General features: G+C 46.6%; 1 protein-coding gene across 4 annotated transcripts in view; it reads right to left on the bottom strand.

Moving 5' to 3' along the window:
• Positions 1-11,149, bottom strand: part of TSNARE1 (t-SNARE domain containing 1) — a 473,885-nt gene that overhangs the window by 419,493 nt on the left and 43,243 nt on the right. For 3 of the 4 annotated variants that reach the window (XM_027665127.1, XM_027665131.1, XM_027665129.1), the window contains one exon: positions 7,598-7,644. The exons of the other annotated variant lie outside the window; for it this stretch is intronic. The gene's annotated coding sequence lies outside the window, so the exon portion shown is untranslated. The remainder of the gene's footprint in view (positions 1-7,597; positions 7,645-11,149) is intronic. 4 annotated transcript variants of the gene reach the window in all.

The following is an 11,149-nucleotide window of genomic DNA, read 5'->3' as shown; positions in this document are numbered from 1 at the left end:
GGAAAAGGGAAAAGGGAAAAGGGAAAAGGGAAAAGGGAAAAGGGAAATATCTAACACATGTTTTTCCTGGTCCAATTTACAGGGCAGAGAAAGAACAGAAATAACTCCCTTTCCTTAAGTGGCACTGGGAGGGTCTGGAGCTATTTAAAAATACATTGCTATGCCAAATTTAGTAATTCCTAAAGAAATCAATGCCCCCAGCCACAGGTTGCTGTTTGCCAACAGAGGTTCTTCCACATGCTTCAGTTGCTGAGCTCTGGTCAATATGTGACGTAATTTTATTTCCTTCATCACACAAACACCCACAGCCCAACAAAAGGCTGGGAATAAGTGCAGGGGGAGAAACAGACTGTTTAATGCCACTGGCAACAGCTTAATGGGAAAGCACAGATATTTTAAATTACTTTTTAATCACTTCTAGATCTTTTCCCCCCAAATTGTAACTACTCACTGAACAACTGCACCTTGTTGAGAGGCAGCAGCGCCGGCGGGCACAGACAATATTTTGCATTCAGCAAAGATCCTTTGATCCCAGCGAGGCTTTTGGAATAATATTCACACACAAAAGCACTGAAGTTGAGACTTATTAACTCTCTGTTTGCAGGTTTTCTTTATTTCTTTCTGCATTTATTTATTTTTATGTTCAGTTCTGAAAAAAAACCCAAACATAGATTTCTTCATTCTGCTTCCCAGCTGCTCTCTCAAAAATGAGAGAGAACATTTTTTCGAACTCAAAACATACTCCTAACTCAAATGTTTCCAAGGCAAGATCCTTCCTGGCTGGTCAGCTTGAGCCAGAGCAGATCATCTCATGCAATTATATTGTTGAGGAGACTGGGACTGATGACATGAACCAACCCTCAGAACCACTTTAAACCAGCAAAAACATTGATTCAAACCATCTTGAAATGTAAAAACACTCCCTCAGTGCCAGGCACTGTATTTTGACCCTGCTTGACTTTATGAACTCTCCTGCCCTGCTATAGGTTGTACCTGTCTGGAAGATGAAGGTGGGAAGAGGAGTTGAGTTGGGAATGCACCAGGAATTTCAGTTTCAACAGCATTTCAAATTTCATAGGAAAACTGTCATTTTAGAAGACAGTGGTGTCCTTTCCCTTGGAATTCATGCACCAGCAGATTTGGATGGTGCCACAGGGTTTCCTTGTCTTAGCGTTTGATGCTGGCTCAGTATTTTTTTGGGTTCTGGAGACCATTCCTGTTCAATCCCTGCTTGTTTGCCTTCCCTCTGCTCTGCAGCTGCCAAGAAAATCCTCTTCCAAACCTACACACAGCTCAACATTGTGATCCATATCTGAGGGATGTTGATCACAGTGTTGAACTGTGTGTAGGTTTGGAAGAGGATTCTGTTGCTGGAACAAAATGATCTTTAAGGTCCCTTCCAACCCAAACCATTCCATGATTCCCAGAGAACCCTCTCTAATACCACCCCATACATGGTGTCTCCACCTTTACATAGTGGGAGAGGACAGAAAAAAAGAGGAAAGATCCCCACCAAGGCTCCATAAAATAACCTTAAACTTGCAGCAAGGTGGTTGGAGAACCGCCACCTCATTCAGCTAAAAGATAAATATGTTCAGCCTTTTGGATCTCTAAAGGCAGAAGTAACTCACATCAGCTTCTTCCTCACTGTTCAGGAAAACAAAAGGGACATCTGGATTTGCCTCTTTTGCAGGTACCTTGCACGACACCCAGTGCACCAGCTGTCACCCCAAACCTGCCTGGCTGTGCAAGAGGTGTTTTTAAAACACACCCAAAAAAATACAAACCTGGCAAGGGGGAGTGAACAGGAATTTGTAAGGCCCAGGGATGCAGACAATCCAAAATATGCTGATGTGCCCTGAAAAACTGGAGGCTGCAGCCAAAAAGTCCAGCCTGACACAGGACAGTTTAATTGGCAGCTCCCTGCACGAAGTTTGAAGGTGGTTGCACAGATATCTTTGCCTTAAGACAAGGAGTCACCTGCTCTTAATTGTGGAACTTGGGCTTCTGCAAATTCCAGGTCAAAAGAGAAAAATCAATCCCTCTCTTCCTTTTAAAAATGGATACATAAATAAATCAAGGTAAATCGTCAGCCCCATCACAGAACCCCAAGCAGAAGTTCATAGCCTTTTGACAGAAGGAGGTCAAGGACACTCATCTTTCCCCCACTCCACCTTAGAAGCAAAAGAGGACATTGATAGGCTGGAAAATAGCCCCCAGCTGATTTGTGATTGCTACGGTACAGGGAGAACTGGGAACAACATGGAATTTCCATACTCCACGTGTTTTTAGGTGCCGGTGCTTGGTCCAAAGAACTGCACAGGAAAGTTTTCATCAATCTCTTAATATGTGGTGGGGATTAACCCCATTTTTGAAGCTGACAGACACTCAGGAGCTGCCCTCAGCAATAGCTACTGAAATAACCATCCTTCACATCCCTGTATCCCCCACATCTCAAAGAAAATCACAGAATCATGGAATGGTTTGAGTGGGAAGGGACCTCATTTCAATGTCACAGGTAGTATCACCTTCCACTGTCCCAGGTTGCTTCAAGCCCTGTCCAACCTGGCCTTGAACACTTCCAGGGATGGGGTAGCCACAGCTTCTCTGAGAAACCTGTGCCAGTGTCTCACCACCCTCCCAGGGAAGAATTTCTTTCCAATATCCAATCTAAACCTGTCCTATGGTAGTGCAAAGCCATTCCCCCTTATCCTGTCATTCCAGGCCCTTGTCCAAAGTCCCTCTCCATCTCTCTTGGAGCCCCTTTAGGCACTGGAAAGTGCTCTAAGGTCTCCCCAGAACCTTCTCTTCTCTGAGTTGAACAGCCCCCGCTCTCTCAGGAGAGTCACTGCAGCCCTCTGATCACAAATTCCTTCACACCCAGGTTTTCCCCATCTGAGGAGCACTCCCAAATCACAAGGAACCCTCTGCCCATGTGGTGCACGGCAGACACCTCCCACAGCCAGACAGCGACATTCGCATCCAACCACGGAAAGCTCCCCTCTGTTTGCAATGCTCTGCCCTGCCAAACACAAAGTGGGAGAACACCTTCCTACTTCTTCAGGGAAGACCAGGGAATCTGTGCAGATCCCAAGTTACTAGGAGGCAGCATTTCTCAACAAAGACAACCGAGGGAGTTCAGAGCAGCAACTCTTCCAGTGCCAAGGAGATCAGGACGGTGGCCTGGCAAATCAGCAATCCCAACACACCATATTAAGCTTTTGCCCAGGGCTGTCACTTTGAGGAGAGTTTGCTACAAACCCGACACAGTGATTATTTTGTTCCCTTGCCGGAATGCAGGGACTGGGAGGCAGGGAAAAAGCAGCAGGATGGACGCCACAGGCTCTGCGGAGGAGAAGCCAGCACTGCTTGTTGAGCAGGGACCACCACACCGGGGAAATCTGGCCAGAAACCACCCTGGTGCTGAAATGCTGGCCAAGAAACTGGTTTGAGGAAACACAGGAAATGCCAACAGCCTGGAGACACTGCCCAGTGCTCTGAGGCGGGGGGTGCACTGATGCCAAACCTCGGGACATCCAGCCAAAGGCAGGCGTGGGTGGTTATCAGATTAACTCACCACCCAGGGAGAAGGTTTTTTGGGTCACCACACTGTGCACATCACATGCTGACAGCTGGAAGAGCTGCACAAGGATGTTATAGAATGGATCCTTTTCCTTTCCATACACACTCGATGGCATCCTGCAGAGCAGTGTCACAAGGAATCACATATGGGATGAGGATACAGAGCAGCCCGTTGGGAGAGGAGCAATGGAAAGCCAAGTCCACCAGTGAGTCCACATAGAATCACAGAATTGTTTAGCTTGGAAAAGAACTTCAGGATCATTTAGTCCAACCATTAACCCAGCGCCACCAAGGTCACCACTGACCATGGCCCCAGCTGCCACATCCACATATCTTTTAAGTTCTTACAGGGATGGTGAATCCACCACTTCCCTGGGCAGCCTCTTCCAATGCTTGATATCACTTCCAGTGCAGAATTTTTTCCTAATATCCAACCCAAACCTCTCCTGGCACCACTTGAGGCCATTTCCTCTCGTCCCTTCATCAGCTTTGAACCTTCGAATGTGCCCTTGGAAAAACAACGCCCCCAATTCCTTCACACCCCTAAAGACAAAATCAGCACATGATGAAACAGTACATGAAAAGCAGCATTTGTGAAGTTCACCAGCAACACCTGAAAAGATCAGGATGGGGATAATGAGAAAATGCAACAAGATCTAGCAAGGACCTGGGCACAATAAGGGCATCAACACATACATGTTAAATTTCCATCTGGTTTAACTAACAAAGGTATACTTTATATGCAGTTTCATGCACACATATGTATTTTTAAGCACTGATACAAAAAGTTGATTTTTCCAATCACCTCTACATGAAAGCACAAGTGATCAGTCAGAAAGAAGAAGAAAGAAAACAACTTGGTCACACAGGAAAAGTTTGAGCAGTGAAGCTGATGTTCAGTGCTCCCACCTGGACACAAATCCAGGCAGAGCCTTAGCCCCAGTCAACCTCTCACTTGCGTAACCTGAATGGCTGAAGAATGGGTCAGGCCAGTTGAACAATGTCCCCAGGGAGGACCTGCTGGTCTACTTAGCATGGAGTGGCCTCTCCAGACCTCAGTAGCCTCCAGCAAACACTTGGTCATGTGGATGAAGCAGGTTGGGGCCAGGGAGCACATTGTGCTTGTGCCCTGCACACCCCTTCCAGCAAAAGTGCCTTCACCGGCACAGAGAATCAGGGAGCTAAAAACAACTCCACCACCTGGACTTTCAGGGTCTCAGCAGGTGAAAAAGAGCAAATCTGAGCAGGAAGAGATAAGGTCTCTCTGCTGCAAGAGATGTCCTTCTGTAGCTTTGCTCTCAAAGCACCCCATGTGGCTACCATACAGCAGGGCTTTCAAGAGCATCAAGAAGAGCATCCCACACCTAACCTGAAGCTGGGGTGACTCTCCCAAACAGTTCCCACCCACTTTCCTCATCCTCACCTTGCAGCACATTGACAGGCAGAGTACCAGACACAGGGTACACGTGGAGTGGGGAGAGGAAGATCAGCAAGTGTCCAAGAGCACAAAGACAACACAGGAACAGTTGTGAGCTTGGACAGGTCAACGCATTGATGAGGACCAAGATGTTGTCAGTGCAGCCAAGGACCATGAGGACAGCTGGGCAGAGATATCTCGGCCCCAGCTTGGCTGACACCATCAGTGTATCTCTCAAAGGGCGATGGGACTTCCACATTCATCAGACCTGGTGTCCTTCATTACTCACACCACCAACAATGCCCTGCACCAGGCTCATGACTCCAGGTCCAGCAAAAGCAAGATGGGTCACAACAGATACAGAGACGCCATAACAGTTATTTCTGCCCCCACTGCTGGAACAATCTTCACCATCACGTGGTTGACTACAGCTTTCCAATCCATCAGTCTTGGCTGCTCCCAGAGGTCACACTCGTAGAATAACAGAACCACAGAATCCTTTAGTTTGGATACAACCTCCAAGATCATTGAGCTGACCCTTTGACTGACCATTACCTTGTCAACGAGACCAGGACACTATGTGACATATCCAGTCGCTTCTTGAACACCTCCAGGGATGGTGACTCCATCACCCTCCTGGGTAGCCCTTTCCAATGCTTAACAACACTTTCCATGAAGAAATTCTTCCTGATGTCCAACCTGAACCTCTCCTGATGCAGTTTGAGGCCATTCCCTCTTGTCCTGCCATTTACTACCTGGGAGAAGAGACTGACTCCCACCTGGGTACGACCTCCTTTAAGGTGGTTGTAGAGAGCAATAAGGTCCCTCCTGAGCCTCCTTTCCTCCAGGCTGAGCCGCCCTCCTCAGCTCCCTCAGCTACTCCTCATCAGACTTGTTCTCCAAACCCTTTCCCAGCTCCACTGCCCTTCTCTGGACATGCTCCAGCACCTTCAAAGTGTTTGTTGTCATGAGAGGCCCAGAACTGGACACAGGATTTGTGGTGCAGTATAGGAGTATAGAGGGAGAATCACTTCCCTGGTCCTGCTGGCCATGCTATTTTTGATACAACCCAGGATGTCACTGGCCTTCTTCCCATTTAGCCAGTCCTTTGTGCCACATAGAAGAAAGTGCACACCAAAGCAAGATATGGAAAGGGAAAGCTGTAAAGCTGAGAAAAGATGCCTTCAGCAAGGTTTGTTTTAAGGCAAGAGTAGCTCATAGTGAAAGGCAAATCCTCTGGTTTTCAGTCCAGACCCTTGTAGGAGGACGATTTATGCTCTCTCTCAAGCCCAATGTGATACTGGGGGACTATTCAGGACAGCAGTAACACTTGCAGTTACTGCTGCAAGGAGATCCAGGGGCAATGAGCACCAGAATTTAGGGAAACATCACCTGTATCAAAAGGGACACTTGTCACACTGATTCAGCACCAGTGCTGCCACAGGGAAACGAGAATTACACAAAGCACTGCTCTCTCCCCAAATAGGAGCCTTGCAGGTGAGGAGGAATCAGAGCTGCTGCCTCAAGGGACACCAGGGAGGAGTCCTGTAACTCTGCAGTAGCTCCCTACACCTCCAAGAGGAGCTAAAACAGATGTGAGGGAAAGAATAGCCCCAGAAAAAGCCAATGGAGCTTGGCTTTGGCTCTTTTGCCACTCCTGAATGTGCTGCTGGAGCAAAAAGCAATATCCTTGGGAGTAGACCAGTGAACATCCAAGGGACACAAGCATATCCCACCAATGTGGCACGAGACCAGCCCCCCTCTCTTTCTGTCACACTGCACAGGAGACCAGCAAGGCTTTACCACCCTGGCAGGAGCTTCCAAGATGAGGAACATGAAGTTAAACCTTAAGACCCACAGAACAATATGGTTTTCAGTAATTTCAGGGAATAGGGGACAGACTTTTTAGCAGGGCCTGCAGTAACAGGACAAGAGGTAATGGTTTTGAACTGAAAGAGGGTAAAGGTTCAGACCACAGAGAAGAAAGAAATCTTTTGTGATGAATGTGGCAAAACACTGGCACAGATTGCCCAGGGAGGTGGTAAATGCCCCATCTCTGGAAATATTCAAGGCCAGGCTGGATGGGTCTCTGAGCCACCTGATCCAGTGGAAGGTATCCCTGCCTGTGGCAAGATAGTTGGACTTGATGACCTTCAAAGGTCCCTTCCAACCCAGACTCTTCTATGACTCCAATTCTGCACGAGATCTTCAAACACTCATGTGTTGGCCATTCCCTGCATTTAATTTTTTCTGTACATAACGAACTCTAGAAATCAAAGACATGAAACCATCAAAGGACCAGCACAATGAGAAAGCATGGAGAACACAGAAATACGGTCAAAGCTCCGAGACAGCTCTCGGAGAAAGTTGTTCTCCATGTGAGAGAGGATAATGACACCCCATCCCTCCCCAGCCTCACCATCAGAATTTCATAAACCAACTCTCACTTTTCACAACTCAGTCCAAAAGAGAAATCCTATAAATGAAATCCAGGGGGGAAAAAAAAAAAACATTTCTCAAGGGCAAAATTTTATTTGCATCTGCCTGAGTCCCATCATTCCACGTGCAGAGGACCCTCTCCTGAAGAGATGCTCTTACCAACTGCTTCCTTAGTCCTGTTCTCCTGTCTTAGACTTTCTTTTAAACTGGAAGGAAAAGCAAAACAACTGATTAGTACTGGGAAGAAAACTATTTCACTGACAAGGTTAAGGACATGGACACCATCAGCACCACGAGCTCTGGTGTCCAGACACAACCTGCAGCCTCTGAGCTGGGCTGTCAGAACAGTTACAAAAGCAAGTGTTGGTTCCTCAAAACATCACTGCTGAGTATGGGAACAGCATCTTCTTTTTAAAAGAAATTAGAAATAAACATCTAAAATTACTAACAGTTTTTAATATTTCCAGATTAGCAGAGGTGCAAAAATAGGAGAGTTACAATTGGCTGCAAGATGCCTGAAAAAATAACAAATAATGAATTAAAACCTTCAATGGAAAAGGGGAATCCCTTGCTTAATTGTCCAGCCTTCTTTAAGATCCCAAACCTGCCATGGGAGGAACACTCTGGCCACAATCCAGTTAAGCATTTCAGGGTCTGTTAAACTTGAGAGAAGAGAGAGCCCTGCTGAATCAAGGTCTTGGCTGGTCGTTTCTCTCTCATTCTGGCCATCAAACACACACACACATCCCTACCTTCCAAGAACTTCCAAATTTAGCTTTTATTCCAGGAACAACACGTCTTGGCTATAAAAGCACCCAATTCTGCAAGGAAAAAGCAACGTTGGGAGGTAGGTCCTGCACTAGATGAGCACCAGGCAGCTCTCAAGAGCTCACAAAAGGCCTTTTAATCAATACACCTACTTGCTTTGTTCAATTAACACCAGAGAGGAAGCCCTTCACACACTATATTTAGCTCCTATACTGCTCTGTGCTGAATATTTTTAAAATCCTATTGCATTAATAAACACTTCCTATATAAACACTACATACTAACTCCATTCTCCATACAGACAAGTCAGTAAAAAAAAACAAGATGCAATTTCCCCAGGCAGAAAAATTCAGAGATAAAATTGCAGCAATGATTTATATCTGCCCACAGCAGCAATCCCAGCCTTGAGTGACCTCTCTGCAAACACACCAAGCCAATTACACGCAGTGGCAGCCGAATTTCCCCTCCTGGAGCAGCAGTTTCTTGGTGCTGGATGTGAGAAACATCAAAAGGTACAACGAAAAATATTCGTGTAACTGAGCAGGCTGACGACAACCAGCCTAGAGGTTTAATCAGGATTTGGATCAAATTGTGTGAGGGGTTTTGTAAGCATCGATTTTATTGAGTTGTTGCAGCTGGAGGATGTAATTCCCAACGACCCGCCGATTTAACCTATGGAAATCACCATCGGCCAACTCAGCTCGGTCCTCCCACTCCATCCCCTCTTGTTTGCCATAGTGTTCATTAGCAGATGAGTGGTAAATCCACCTCATCTTTCAGCATCCTACACTTGGAACATGCCCAGCAGCCCTCTCATGTCCTCTTGGCAAGGTAAAACTCACCTAACAGGGAAAACACAAACTTTTTAAAAGCCACCAGCCATAGCTGGCAGCTGACGGAAGAAATGTTCCCAGTTTATTAGAATCAGAGAATCATTTTGGGTTGGAAAAGACCTCTAAGGTCAATGAGTCCAACCATTAACCCAGCACTGCCAAGGCCATCACTAAACCATGTCCCCAGGTGACACGTCCACACATCTTTTAAATACCTCCAGGAATGGTGACTCAGCACTGCCCTAGGCAGCCTATTCCAAAGTTTGACAACCCGATCCATCATGAAATTTTTCCTAATATCTGATCTGAACATCCCTGGTGCAACTTGAGGCCATTTCCTCTTGTCCTGTCACTTGCTACTTGGGAAAAGTGACCAACATGGGCAGGACAAGGCAACGTTGGGACCAGATGATTTTTAAGGTCCACTCCACACCCTCAGCATTCTATGATTCCATGATTTTATGGTTCTGGGTTCAGCCTGCCAGTTCCTTTGTATTGCCTAGGACATCCTTGTTCCAGTTTCTTGTTGAGCCACACCATCATTGCTCTTTGTTGTAAGGATGTTTCCTCTGCTGGGCATCCCAAAGTCCCCTTTCCTTCACCCCATTTCTTTAGGAAGGAAAACAAGCAGTAGGGGCTGAGGGCTGGGAATTTGTGACTTCAGCTGCCAGTCTCTCCTCCAGGAAAAGAAACTTAGGAAGAGTATGATGAAGAGCGTGTAAGAGTTGCATTTAGGTCTGGGTTTCAACCACCCCACGCTCGCAATCCCTGTTTACTGCAGGATTTTGCTAGGAAGAGCTAAAACCTGAGAGACTCTCCATCAGGAGAAAGAAATAGAGCAGCATGAACTTAAGGGAGCCTGAAGAGAGTTCTCCCAAGCAAAAAGATCCAAATACCAGTATTTCCAGATCCCATCTGCTACCCAAAAGGAGTGATCTCTCCCCTCCCCCTGAGATGTTTACAACGGGGAAACCCCCTCACCCTCCCCAGCTCAGCAGTCACCCAGGTGCTTTGAGTCTTCTCCAATCTGCTCCACCTACACTTGCATGTGCAAAACAAACCCCAGGGCAGCTGTGTTTTCCCCAGCAGAGCAAAACAGCAGACTTGGAGAGGGGAGATCCATCTGGGAAGCAAACGTTGTGAAAAGCACCCATGATGAGTGTGCCCAAGGGCAAGATCAGCCGTTCATGGGAATGGCCAAGGACTGGGAGAAGATATTTTGGTGCTGGAGATGATAGATGGAAACATATTTTTCCAAGAAAGGCAGAGAGTCTGGGAGAACCTCACACTGAAGCTTTAAAAGGCAGGAGGAAGAGCAGCTCAAACAAGGCCAACAAAGTCACAAGGGATTCACCCCCTATGTTTTTTCCCTTTTTCTTCTTTGTCTGAAGGGTTCAGCCATGAAATGAAACGATTTCTGCCTGCACTGAGAGAGGAAATGCTCCTGTTTAGGTGAGATTAATTTCAGGATTGTGGCCAGACTGAGGAAATTGGTGGCAGAAATCCTTCATAGCTGCATAACAAGGTTTGCAGGTTTATGAGTAATTCTCCTGAATTATGTGCCCAGCACCTTGGGTGTGGGTGACACGTTCATTCCTCCCCTCCCTTTTTGAATGGAAAATGTCATCCAGGCACACAAACACAATATTTATTAAAAAAAGAATAAAAATAGCAACAACACAATTCATGAGGTGGAGGCAGAGATTGTATATCACTTGCACAATGTCCAACACAGCTGCTCTGTACAGGAATTTGCCTGGTGGGTTCTCCAGGAGTGTCCCCAAGCTGCATCACAACCACAATGTACATCATGTCCCCAAAACCTAAGGAGCCTCTGGGGGGGAAAATGGGACAGCACCAAGACAAATCAACAAAAACACTCCCCTGTACATCTCTATTGTAACAGTCTTTTTGATATGGAGAGATCAATCCAGGCTTCCTCACTGCAACATTTCCATCCTCGCTGCTGAGCCACCTCGGATCCTTAAGCCTGGTCCTACAAACACTGCAGGGACCAACTGAAGTTTTAACGCTGTCAGAGCTCGGCTGCAAAGAAACTGAAGAGGGGGAAGAGCAGCCTTTTTGTGAAGATGTCTCTGCTCCATCTGGA

Source organism: Corapipo altera, unplaced genomic scaffold, assembly GCF_003945725.1.
Source record: "Corapipo altera isolate COAL_440 unplaced genomic scaffold, ASM394572v1 267, whole genome shotgun sequence".
NCBI classification, from domain to species: domain Eukaryota; kingdom Metazoa; phylum Chordata; class Aves; order Passeriformes; family Pipridae; genus Corapipo; species Corapipo altera.
This window is presented reverse-complemented; position numbering and strand designations above follow the sequence as displayed.